Source organism: Orcinus orca, chromosome 10 (assembly GCF_937001465.1).
Source record: "Orcinus orca chromosome 10, mOrcOrc1.1, whole genome shotgun sequence".
NCBI classification, from domain to species: domain Eukaryota; kingdom Metazoa; phylum Chordata; class Mammalia; order Artiodactyla; family Delphinidae; genus Orcinus; species Orcinus orca.
The window spans coordinates 66,761,082-66,774,490 of NC_064568.1; the positions used below are offsets into that span (position 1 = coordinate 66,761,082).

Below are 13,409 nucleotides of genomic sequence, written 5' to 3' on the forward strand. Positions count from 1 at the left end.
GACAGAACAGGAGGGAGACCTTTCTAAATACACGGTTCCTAAATTGAGACTTAGGATCACAGAAATGTTCTACATACTCAAGAAAAAAAAAAAACAAAAAAACCAACACGCTAGGTCAAAGGGGGACAAGAGTAAGAATTGGAGATTAAAAATAAATTTCCGGGCTTCCCTGTTGGCGCAGTGGTTGAGAGTCCGCCTGCCAATGCAGGGGACAGGAGTTCGTGCCCCGGTCCGGGAGGATCCCACATGCCGCGGAGCGGCTGGGCCCATGAGCCATGGCCGCTGAGCCTGCGCGTCCGGAGCCTGTGCTCCACAACGGGAGAGGCCACAACAGTGAGAGGCCCGCGTACTGCAAAATAATAATAATAATAATAATAATTTTCCTAGGATGGTGACTGACACAGAATAGGTGCTCAATAGAAAATTATTTTTAAAAAAAGAAAGAAAATTATTTATGCAGAAATACTTAGCAGTGTGACATTAAAAAAATATTTACTGTGTTGCACTGTTGGAAGTTAGATTCAATGCTAAGAGTAATGTCTGATGATTGCCTATGTCTAACTGTCGCTGGAGGACTCTACCAATGACAGTAAAACAGGTTTCCTATATAAAATCTAAGAGTTTATGATACCTATAAAAAGGGAATATAATATTTGATCCTCCTCTTCATTCACTAGTTTCACTGAAAGTAAATAAAGCACCAAACCCTTACTCTAAAGAACTGGCAATTAAAGGTAAAGAACTAAGCATTTAATCTAGCCTAATTTGTAAAACTGAATTTCAGGAAAATAAGTCATTGTTGATAAATAAATGTTTCCTCCACCCAAAACTACTCTAGCTAATATATGTGGGAAAAAATTGCCACTTTGTAATACCTAATTGAAATGATTCAGGCAATAATCAATGAACAAAACCATTAGACAAAAGGTTGGTTGATGGGGAGGAACTTTGGAGGGATCAGGCTGTCACCACTTGAACACTTTGATTAATCTCAGCATCACTAAGAGCCGAATAATTTTGAAAAAGAAGTACAAAGTTAGAGGTCTCACACTTCTTGATTTCAAAACTTACTACAAAACTACAGTAATCAAAATAGTGTGGTATTGGCAGAAAGACATATAGACCACGGAATAGAATGGAGAGCTCAAAAATAAACCCTCACATTTATGGTCAAATGATTTTTGACAAGAATACTAAGAGCATTCAATGGGGAAGGGAAGTCTTTTCAACAAAGGGTGTTGAGAAAACTGGATATCTACATGCAAAAGAATGAATTTGGATCCTTACCTTACACCATATACAAAAATTAACTCAAAATGGATCAAAGATCTAAACGTACGAACTAAACCTCTGAGAAGAAAACAGAAGGAAAGCTTCATGACACTGGATTTGGAAGTGATTTCTTGGATTTGACTCCAAAAGCACAGGCAACCAAAGAAAAAAGATAAACTGGACTACATCAAAATTAAAACTTTTGTGCATCAAAGGACACAATCAACAGAGTGCAAAGGCAAACACCGAATGGAGAAAATATTTACAAATCAATATCTGATAATGGGCAAATATCCAAAATATATAAAGAACTCCTACAAAATAAAACTAATAACCTGATTTGAAAATGGGCAAAGGGCCTTTTGCCTCGCTGCATATGAGAAAGCAAGATGGGTCACCAGCAGCTCTAATGGAACCATCCAAGAAATCAGGCCAAGGTTCTTGCTCTTGCTGCATCTGCTCAAACCTGCACAGTACGATCCAAAAGTACAGCCTCAATATGTACCACCAGTGTTTCCCAACAGTACACGAAGGAGATGGGCTTCATTAAGTTGGACTAAGCTAACTTCTTGAATGGGTCATCCAGGACATCTACCTTACCACAGAAACAATGCTAGCTCTTTGTACATTAAAACAAAAACAAAAACCCTTTTCAATTGAGAGTTTTAATGTGAATGGAATAGTCAACTGACTATAGAAATCTCCTTTTAAAAATTTACTATTATCTTCTCAATGGATTCATCTTCAAAATATGTGGCTTATTTTCCCTCAGTTATATAAAAGTATTCACACTGGAGGGAAAAATGGGCAAAGGATGTGAACAAACTGAAGGACCTAAAAGCAAAGGTGATGCTTGATATCATTCATCATTAGGGAACTACAAATCAAAACCATAATGAGATACTACCTCACACTCATTAGGATGGCTACTGTCAAAAAAACAGGAAATAACAAGTCTGTGCAAGATGTGGAGAAACTGGAACCCTTGCACACTGGTGGGAGGGTAAAATGGTACAGCCACTATGGAAACCAGTATGGCATTTCCTTAAAAAATTAAAAATAGAATTGCCATATGGTCCAGCAATCCCATTTCTAGGTATATACCCAAAAGAACTAAAAGCAGAGTTTCAGAGATATATGTATACCCGTTTTCATAACAGCATTATTCATAATACCAAAAGGTAGAAGCAATCGAAGTGTACATTGATAGATAAATGATTTTAAAACTGTGAGATATACATACAATGGATTATTCAGCCTTGTAAAGTTGGAAAATTCTCAGCCATGTTACAACTTGGATGAAACTTTAACATGAACTGATATAAAAGCCAGTCACAAAAGGACAAAAACTGTGTGATACCACTTATATGAGGTACCCAGATAGTCAAATTCAGAGACAGGAAGTAGAATGGTGGCTGTCAGGGGCTGGAGGGAGAGGGAGAAGAGGAGTTATTATTTAATAGGTACAGAGTTTCAGTTTTGCAAGAGTTCTGGAGATAGATGGTGATGATGGCTGTATAACAATGTGAACGAGCTTAATGCCACTGACCTGTATACTTAAAAATGGTTAAGATGGTAAATTGTTATGTGTATTTCACCACAATTCAAACAAACAAAACCCTGAGGCCCAGTAACTTTAAATTAGTTGCTCAAGGTCAATCACTATTATGAGGCAGAATCAAAACCAGAGGTCAGATCTATTAACTCCTGGACTAGTACTTATCTATAACATCAGGCAGCACTTTTTTTCCCCCCTGGTCAGTTTTGAATGTTCCACCAACCAGGAAAGAGAGAGTACTTATGGAGACAACTATTCCTGGCAGAAAAGATGGAAATACTAACATCTTAATAATTTGAAATTTTATAGCCTCCTAATAAAGTATAACTGAGTGGATGATAGCACAATTGCAGAAAATATAGCATGAAAGTACATTTAAGCAACTTAAATTGCTAATTTAAATCTCAAAGTATAATTATGTTTTAAGGGTAACACAGGGAATCAAAACTCTAGCACATTAAGAGCCAAACGTATGTAACTGGAAAAAAATATACAGATTAAAACTGGCATTTTAACAATCGTTTTGCATTAACTTTGAAAAGCACTTAAATGTAACATTGGATAAAAGGGCTTAACATTTATTGCTCATTTTACATGCAAATAGGGAGAAAAATGGCTGGAATTCTCATTCCTTCACTACTTCTACTGCATTTCTCAACCAATCTGATTGCGACACACTTGGTGCTTCTTCATATCTGTAGTATTTCTACCAAAGGGTAATTTAAAATAGAATATTTGAACAGAAGAAGTACTTCCAAGTATTTAGTTCAAGAATCAGAAAGTCAAATTTTAGACTAGCAACTGATTTACTTAATTCAACCTTAAGTAGTTCCATTAAAAAAAGAGAGAAAGAGGTCTGTTCTTCTTGGTACATGTGCTTTAAAGTAAGGTTTAACTTAGGACTCTGATATCTTTCTGCAGAGGTATATGCATGTTTTGAATACTAAAAAGCCTAATAACAAGACATAGCCCCATCTGTCTTTTTTAAAAAACTCAAACACTATCTTTGACATAATCATGGACAAAAAGGGTAAAACAGCATTACTGATGGTAATTAGTTATCCTTGGTGAGATCTCTGATAATGTACTACATCAACTCTCCCTTCCCCCTCCTCCTAAAAGAGGATGGGCTTTGTTTCTGGGTTCAGGGAAACTGCTCCCAGTCAACATCATCATCCTAGCTGGACCAATGTGAGAACTAGCGAAACAAAGAAAATAGATACCCCTTCCCCTCAACATTCTCTCCTAAGAAAACTACATTACAGATGTCACATTCACTGACAAGTCAGAGTCAGACAGAGACAAAGCAGAACTTGTTAAATGTTTCTTCATTCTCCTTTCATTTTTCACTTTCTTCATCTCTTTGGTCCTACCCAATCTTCCTAAGTATCCCTTCCTCTTCATTTCCATTGCAGGCCCTTATTAACAGGCCCAAAATTTTCCTGGCTTGAATCTGGGCACAGAGCTTTGAGGGAATGAATGACTACTCATCCCTAGACTAAAGTAGCAGCATCCATACACAGGGGGTCTTGGGACTCACTCATAGCCATTGGGACTTCCCAGTCCTACAAAGGGAGCCACCCTCACTACCCTCTCACAGCAGAGGTACAATGCATTGGGCCTTTTAGTCTGGGCTATGACACTCAGCTACTCATCTCTCTTCCAGATGACCTGTGGGTGTAAATATGCTTCAGAGTACCATCATCTTCAATCTACCTCCCACTCTTTTGCACACAGAACCCTCAACTCATGCCAAACTGCATTAGTCATGCTCAACCAGAGCTTATGCTTATTTACTGCAATCTGGAAATGTGATACCCTGTCACCAATCTGAATCTTTTTAGTTAAAATACTGCATATCTGGGAAAGCCCCTTCAGACACCATTTGACCTAGAAAGTTATTATTTCCTAATGTTTACTATTTTTTATTACTGAAAATAAGTTTTCATAGACTTCATTATTTTTAAGACTTTATTTTTGGAAGAAGATGTAAGTTCACAGCAAAACTGAGAAGATAATATACTCTCTGCCTCCACATACATAAAATCTCCTTTACTATCAATATCCTACATAAAAGTGGTGTATTTGTTACAACTGATGAATCTACACAGACACATCATTATCACCCGAAGTCCATAGTTATGTCAGAGTTCACTCTTGTGTTGCACATTCTATGGGTTTTAATAAATGTATAATGACATGTTTCCACCACTATAGTATCACAGAATAGTTTCACTGCCCTAAAAATCCTCTGTGATCTGCCTATTCATCCCTCCCTCCCCTAGCCCCTGGCAACCACTATTTCCACAGTTTTGCCTTTTCTAAAATGTTATATAGTTGGCTACATACAGTATGTAGCCTTTTCAGATTGGTTTCTTTCACATAGAAATATGCACTTAAAGGTGTTCTGTATCTTTTCATGAAGTGAAAGCTCATTTCTTTTTCGTGCTGGATAGTATTCCACTGTCTAGATGTACCGAAGTTTATTTACCCATTCATCTACTGAAGGATGTTTTGATTGCTTCCAAGTTTTGGCAATTATGAATGTAACTGCTATAAATATGGTAAGAATATTTTAGTTTTGTAAGAAACTGCCAAACTGCCTAACGAAGTGACTGTACCACTTTGCATTCTCACCAGCAATAAATGAGTTTCCGTTGCTCCACATCCTTGCCAGCATTTGGCATTGACAGTGTTCCAGATTTTAGCCATTCTAACAGGTAGGTAGTGGTAACTTACTTTAATTTGCAACCCTCTAATGACAAAATGTTGAACATCTTTTTATATGCTTATTTGCACCTGTATATCTTCTTCAGTGAGATGTCAGTTCAACTCTTTTTTGCTTGTTTTTTGAGTTGTTTTCTTATTATTGAGTTTTAAGAGCTTTCTGTATATTTTGGATAATAGTCCTTTATCAGATGTGTCTTTTACAAATGATTTCTCCCAGTCTGTGGCCTGTCTTCTCATTCTCTTGACACTGTCTTTCACAGAGCACTTAAGTTTTTAATTTTAATGAACTCCAGCTTATCAATTCTTTCTTTAGATCATGCCCCTTTGGTGTTGCATTTAAAAAGTCATTGCCTATAATCAATTCACTCTGCTGCACACCTGAAACACAATATTGTAAATCAACTATACTTCAATTTAAAAAAAAAAAGTCATGGGAAATTCCCTGGCAGTCCGATGGTTAGGACTCCATGCTTTCACTGCTGAGGGCTCTGGTTTGATGAGCTGTGAGGCACAACCAATAAAAGTCATGGCCGTACCCAAGATCATCTAGGTTTCTGCCTATGTTATCTTCTAGGAGTTTTACAGTTTTGCATTTTATGTTTAGATTTATAGTCCATTTTGAGTTAATATTTGTGAAGGATGTAAGACCTGTGTGTAGATTCATTTTTTTACATGTAGATGTCTACTTGATCCGGCACCATTTGTTGAAAAGAATACCTTTTCTCCAGTGTACTGTCTTTGCTCCTCTGTCAAAGATCAGTTGACTATATTTGTGTCAGTCCATTTCTGGGCTCCCTCTTCTGTTCCAATTATCTATTTGTTTATTCTTTCACCATTACCACAATATCTTGGTTACTTTATAGGAAGTCTTGAAGTCAGAGTGTCCGTTCTCCAACTCTGTTCTTCTCCATTGCTGAATTGGCTACTCTGGGTCTTTTGCCTTTCTGTATATAATTTAGAATCAGTTTGTTGATTTCCACACAATAACTTGCTGGGATTTTGATTGGGACTGTGTTCAATCTGTACATCAAGCTGGGAAGAACTAATATCTTGAAAATACTGAGTCTTCCTATACATGAACATGAAATATCTCTTCACTTACTTAGTTCTTCTCAGATTCTTTTCATCAGAATTTTGTTGTTTTCCTCGTATAGATCTTGTTCACACTTGGATAGCTTTACACTTAAGTACTTTATTTTGGGGGGATAAAAACATAAATGGTAATGTGTTTTTAATTTCAAATTGAACATGTTCATGCTGGTTTATAGGAAAGCGTTTAATTTTTGTAAATCAATCTTGTATCCTGCAACCTTGTTATAGTTGCTTATTAGTTCCAGGATATTTTGTTGTTGATTCTTTCAAATTTTGCCATCTGCAAAAAAAAAAGATGGTTTTATTTCCTCCTTCCCAATCTGAATATTTTTTATTTCGCTTTAATTGTCTTATTGCACTAGCAAGGACTTCCAGTACGATGTTGAAAAGCAGTGGACTTTCCTTTGCCTCACTTCTGATCTGAGCAGAAAACTTCTAATTTCTCATCATTAAGTATGATATTAGCTAAAGATTTTTTGTAAATAATCTTTATCAAGTAGAGAGCGATTCCCTTTCTTCCTAGTTTCCTGAGAGTTTAATCACAAATAGGTGTTGGATTTTAACAAATGGTTTTTCTGTATCTATTGGTATGAACATGTGACTTTTCTTCTTAGCCTGTTGATGTAATGGGTTATATTAATTGATTTTTGAATGTTGAACCAGCCTTGCATGTCTGGGATAAATCTCATTTGGTCATAGCATATGTTATTCTTCTTACACATTGTTGGATTTGATTTGCTAATATTTTGTTGATGACTTTTGCATCTATGTTCATGAGAGATAATGGTCTATGATTTTCTTTCCTTGTACTGTCTGTCTGGTTTTGGCATTAGGGTAATGCTGGCCTCATAGAATAAGTCAGAAAGTATTCTTTCTGCTTCACTCTTCTGGAAGAGATTCCAGAGTAGTGGTAAAATTTCTTCCTTAAATGTCTGGTAGAATTCACCAGCGAACTCACCTGAGCCTGGCACTTTCTGTTTTGTAAGGTTATTAACTGTTGGTTTAATTTCTTTAATAGATATGGCCTATACAGATTATTTCTTCTTGGGTGAGCTCTGGCAGATTGCACCTTTCAAGAAATTGGTCCATTACACCTAAGTTATCAAATTTATGGGCATTACAGCTGTTTGTTACGAACATGGCTTGCTCATAATATTCCTTATTAACTGTTGAATGTGCATGGGATCTGTAGTGATGTTCTTTCATTTCTGATTTTAGTAATTTGTATCTTCTACCTTTTTTTCTTAGCCTGGCCAGAGGTTACTGACTTAAATCAATCTTTTCAAAACACCAGTTTTAGGGTTTATTGATTTTCTCTATTGATTTTCTATTTGCAATTTCACTGCCTTCTGCTCTACTCTATATTTTTCTTCTGATTTAATTTGCTCTTATTTTTCTAGTTTCCTAAAGTGGAAGCTTATATTATAGATTTTAGGTTTTTCTTTTTTTCTAACATATGTATTCAATGCTATAAATTCCCCTCTGAGAACTGCTTTAGCTGCATTTCACAATTTTGATAGGTGTTATTCTCATTTGCATTTAATTCAAAGTATTTTTAGATTTCTCTTGAGATTTCTTCTTTGATCCATATGTTATTCAGAAGTGTGGGGATTTTTCCACTATCGTTCTGTTGTTGCCTTCTAGTTTAATTCCATTGTGGTGTAAGAGGATACGTTGTATAACTTCTATTCTTTTAAGTTTGTTAAGGTGTCTTATGGCCCAGAATCTGGTTTACCTTGGTGAAAAGTTTCATGTGAGCTTCAGAAGAATTTGCTGCTGTTGGATGAAGTAGTCTGCAGATGTCAATTATATCCAGCATAATGATGGTGTTGTTGAGCTCAACTATGTCCTTATGGTTTTCTGCCTGCTGGGTCTGTCCATTTCTGATAACGAAGTGTTGAAGTCTCCAACTAAAATAGTGGAGACTTCATCTATTTCTCCTTTCAGTTCTATCAGTTTTGCCTCACAGAGTTTGATATCCTATTGTTAGGCACATATACATTAAGAATTCTTATGTCTTCCTGGAGTACTAACCCCTTTATCATTATATACTATCCCTCTTTATCCCTGATAATTTTCTTTGGTCTGAAGTCTGCTCTGACTGAATATAGCTACTTCTGCTTTCTTTGGATTAGTGTTAGCACAGTACATCTTTCTCCATCCCTTTATTCTTAATGTATATGTACATTTATATTAGAATTTTCTTGAAAACAATGTAGAGTTGGGTCTTGTTTTGTGATCCATTCTGACAATCTCTTTCATTTGTACATTTAGACTACTGAGGTTTAAAAGTGGTTATTGATATAGCGGGATTAATATCTACCATATTTGTTACTGTTTTCTATTTGTTGCTCTTGTTCTTTGTTCTGATTTTTCTCTTCTACTCTTTTTCTGCCTTTTAGGTTTTAATTGAGCATTTTACATGATTCCATTTTCTCTTCTTTCTTAGTATAACAATTAGTTTTTTTTCTTTTAATGAGGTTGTCAGTTTGCAATGTACATTTACAACTAATCCAAGTGAAATCATAAATGACACTACCCACTTCATGGATAGTGCAGGTATCATATAATAGCAAAATACTCCTAATCGCTCCCTCCTGTCCCTTGTATCACTGCTGTCATTCATTTCACTTATTCATACACACACACACACACACACACACGTATATATATGTATGTAAACGGTTTATATACAGATACACACAAACACATATAATTGAACACAAGCATACACAATTGATTACACTGTTGCTGTTATTATTTTGAACAAATTGTTATATTAGATCAATTAAGATTAAGAAAAATAGGGACTTCCCTGGTGGTCCAGTGGTTAAGACTCCACACTCCCAGTTCAAGGGGCCCGGGTTCCATCCCTGGTCAGGGAACTAGATCCTGCATGACGCAACTAAAGATTCCACATGACGCAATGAAAATTTTGCATGCAGAAACGAAGATCCCATGTGCCGCAACTAAGACCCAGCACAGCCATATTAAATAAACAAACAAACAAATAAAGGATTTTTTGGTTTTTTTTTTTTGCGGTATGCGGGCCTCTCACTGTTGTGCCTCTCCTGTTGCGGAGCATAGGCTCCGGACACGCAGGCTCAGCGGCCATGGCTCACGGGCCCAGCCGCTCCACGGCATGTGGGATCTTCCCAGACCGGGGCACGAACCCGTGTCCCCTGCATCGGCAGGCGGACTCTCAACCACTGTGCCACCAGGGAAGCCCAAAGTAAAGTTTTCTTTTTTTTTTTCTTTTAATTCCACCTTCCTCCCAATTCTCAATGATGGGGCTGTGAGGAACTACAGGCACTCTTCCCAATTCTCCCTCTTAATCAGCTTGGTAAAACTTTTCTCCGGATTAGAGATGAATCTCTTCCAGTTCTAGTTGACACTTGAGCCAAACTTTCAGTGCTCAACCTTACTACTATAAAACAGCCACTGCCTTTTAGTACTAAAACAGCTAGAATGGGGGGGATCTCTAATGAACCGCAGGAGGTTCCTGTCTCTGAACCTGCTCCCTTTTGTTTAGGCCCTTTGGGAGATATTTACTCTCTTCTCTTTAGTTCATCCACCCCTACCCATTTATTATGCTGAGACTTCTTAGGCAAGTATGCTAGAATTTGGGAGAAATAATTCTAGAATTTGACAGTAGTCACCAAAGTAACACACTAGGTGAATTAAACGACCCTTTATTTGTTCGGTCTCTGATGGTACTAGAGCAGATTCTGGAAACACTGATCATTTGTTCCTATTGAATCAGCTACCATTTCCTTATGGGCAAAATCTCCAAATGATGTTAGCAAAATTCACAGCACACCTCCCATCAGCATTCAAATAGATCCCTCAAAACCTCCTCCCCCAATTAATCAATACTCTATAAGTAATGAAGTATTTCAAGGCATAAGGCCCATCATAGAAGATTACAAGGCTCAAGCTCTCATCATCCCTTGTACTAGCCTCTGTAACAGTCCTATTTTATCAGCGATAAAACCCAAGGGCCAAGGACAGAGATTTGTGCAGGACCTCTGAGCAATAAACAACATTGTTATCCCTCAACACCGTGTTGTTCCTAACCCTCATACATTACTAACATCCACTCCCACAGATGCCGAAAGCTCAGCCTCTGTACACCAGTGCCGAATCGAATCTCGGAGACAGGGTTTTGGTTGAAGTAGAAAAGAATAGCTTCATTGCTTTGCCAGGCAAAGGGGGACACAGAGGAATCCTACCCTTGAAAACTATGTGTCCCCCAAAGTAAAGTATTTTTAAACAAGAATAAGAAACTTTTAAAAGAATAAGACTTTTAATCCTACCTTCACTTACTCATTCTCCAATGTGTTTTCTTTGTATTTTTAAAATCTGGTTAATATGCTAAAGATTTTAATGGAAAAAGCAGACAACATGCAAGAACAGATGGATAATGTGAGAGAAAGGTAGAAATTCTAAGAAAACAAAACAAAACAAAAAAGCCAGAGATCAAAAACTGTAACAGAAAGGAAGAATGCCTTTGATGGGCTCATTAGTAGACTGGACCCAGGTGAGAAAAGAATTTCTGAGCTTGAGGATATGTCAGTAGAAACTTTCAAAACTAAAAAGCAGGGCTTCCCTGGTGGCGCGGTGGTTGAGAGTCCGCCTGCCAATGCAGGGGACACAGGTTCGTGCCCCGGCCCAGGAGGATCCCACATGCCGCAGAGCGGCTGGGCCTGTGAGCCATGGCCGCTGAGCCTGCGCGTCCAGAGCCTGTGCTCCGCAATGGGAGAGGCCACAACAGTGAGAGCCCCGTGTACCGCAAAAACAAACAAACAAAACTAAAAAGCAAAGGGAAAAAAGACTGGGAAAAGAAATGGAAAAGACTACCCAAGAACTGTGGGACAACTACAAAAGATGTAACATATGCATAACTGGAATACTAGAAGGAGAAGAAAAATAGGAACAGAAGAAATATTTAAAGTAATAATGACTGAAAGTTTTCCTAAATTAACATCAGACACCAAGCCACAGATCTAAGAAGCTAAGAGAACACCAAGGAAAATAAATGCTCAAAAAACTACACATAGGTAAATCATATTCGTAATGCAGAAAATTGACAATAAAGAAAAAATCTTGAAAGAAGCCAGAGGAGAAAAACCGTTTACTGATAGAGAAACAAAAATCAAAGTTATATATGACTTCTCAGAAATCATGTAAGGAAGCAGAGAGTGAAGTGAGATATTTAAAATACTGAGGGGAAAAAAAAACCTCCCAGCCTAGGATTTGGTACTTTGCAAAGTTATCCTTCAAAAGTTGAAGAGAATGATAATTCTAACACTCCTGTCATGTCTGATTCTGGTTCTGATGCTTTTTCAGTCTCTTCAAACTGTGCTTTTTGTCTTTTCCTTTTCTGTTGAAAGGTGTACGTGAATATACTGTGTAAAAGGAACTGCAGAAGAGAGTCTTTTAGGTGTAGGGGGAGGGGAAGCATTCTGCAGTCCTATGATTAGGCCTCAGTCTTTTGGTGAGCCTGTGCCCCTGGACTATGAACTTCATCAGTGCTTCTCAGTTTTCTTCCCCATTTATGGGACAGGACGGCTAAGGGGACTGGAGCTGGGCATTTCCCTTCCTCTAGGTCAGTTAGGCTCTGATAAACCCACAGCAGGTAAGGCTCTGGTAAAATAATTTCTCCTGAGGGCAGGAGATATTACCCAGACAATATTCCGGGTAATTTCAAAACAGTTACTTTCCCCCTTCCCTGCCAGAAGAATTAGGGGATTTTTTTTCTCCAATATCCACTGGGAAAACCTGGTAGAGATTCTTGAGGTAAAACTCACGAAAGTGTGGGGACACTCCTAGAGTCTTCATCTCTCAGGCTTGTCCACACTGAGCCTCCAGTAATTTGTCAATTACAGTTCTGGTTTTTCTACCCCAGTAGTGGTTTCCACTGGTGGTTTCTGCTCTGGTAAATTTTAATTCTCTGCATAATTTTTAGTGCACATTAAGCTGCATATTCTTCTGCCTTGGGTATTCCACATGTTTAACACCTTTCTCGTTTTATGACCTGGAATCTTTGACTCCACCTTGAAGATGCCACCAGGCATCTGACATGGAAAAACCTTAAGGAATCTTTACTAAGAGAGTTCTTACAAGTTAACAGTTGAGGAAGGATTACCACATAAGGTTTCACAATATAGTCATATCTTTTAATAGCAAGAAGAAGGGGCTTCCCTGGTGGCGCAGTGGTTGAGAATCCACCTGCCAATGCAGGGGACGTGGGTTCGAGCCCTGGTCTGGGAAGATCCCACATGCTGTGGAGCAACTAAGCCTGTGTGCCACAAATACTGAGCCTGTGTTCTAGAGCCCAGGAGCCACAACTACTGATGCCTAGAGCCCACGCTCCGCAACAAGAGAAGCAAACGCAGTAAGAAGCCACGCACCACAACGAATAGTAGCCCCTGCTCACGGCAACTAGAGAAAGCCCGTGTGCAGCACTGAAGACCCAACACAGCCAAAAATAAATAAATTTATATATAAAAAGAAAAACAACAAGAAGAAGAAGAAGCAGTAGCAGCTGCAGCATCTAACACTTATTCATTGCTTACCATGCCAGGTGCTGTTCTAAAAGCTTTTACATGCATTAACTCCTCAAATTCCCTCAAAACCCTATGAGGTGAGGACCATTTTCCTTATTTTATAGGTGAAGAAACTGAGTCATTGAAAGATAAAATAATTTCCTAAAGGTCACACTGCTACTGCACTGTTGAACTAGAAGTCAAACCCA

General features: G+C 38.0%; 1 protein-coding gene and 1 pseudogene across 5 annotated transcripts in view; one reads left to right on the forward strand and one right to left on the reverse strand.

Annotated features, from left to right (window-relative positions):
* Positions 1–13,409, reverse strand: part of ILRUN (inflammation and lipid regulator with UBA-like and NBR1-like domains) — a 121,620-nt gene that overhangs the window by 35,255 nt on the left and 72,956 nt on the right. The window lies entirely within an intron of this gene.
* LOC125960326 (40S ribosomal protein S29-like) lies at positions 1,051–2,583 on the forward strand (annotated as a pseudogene).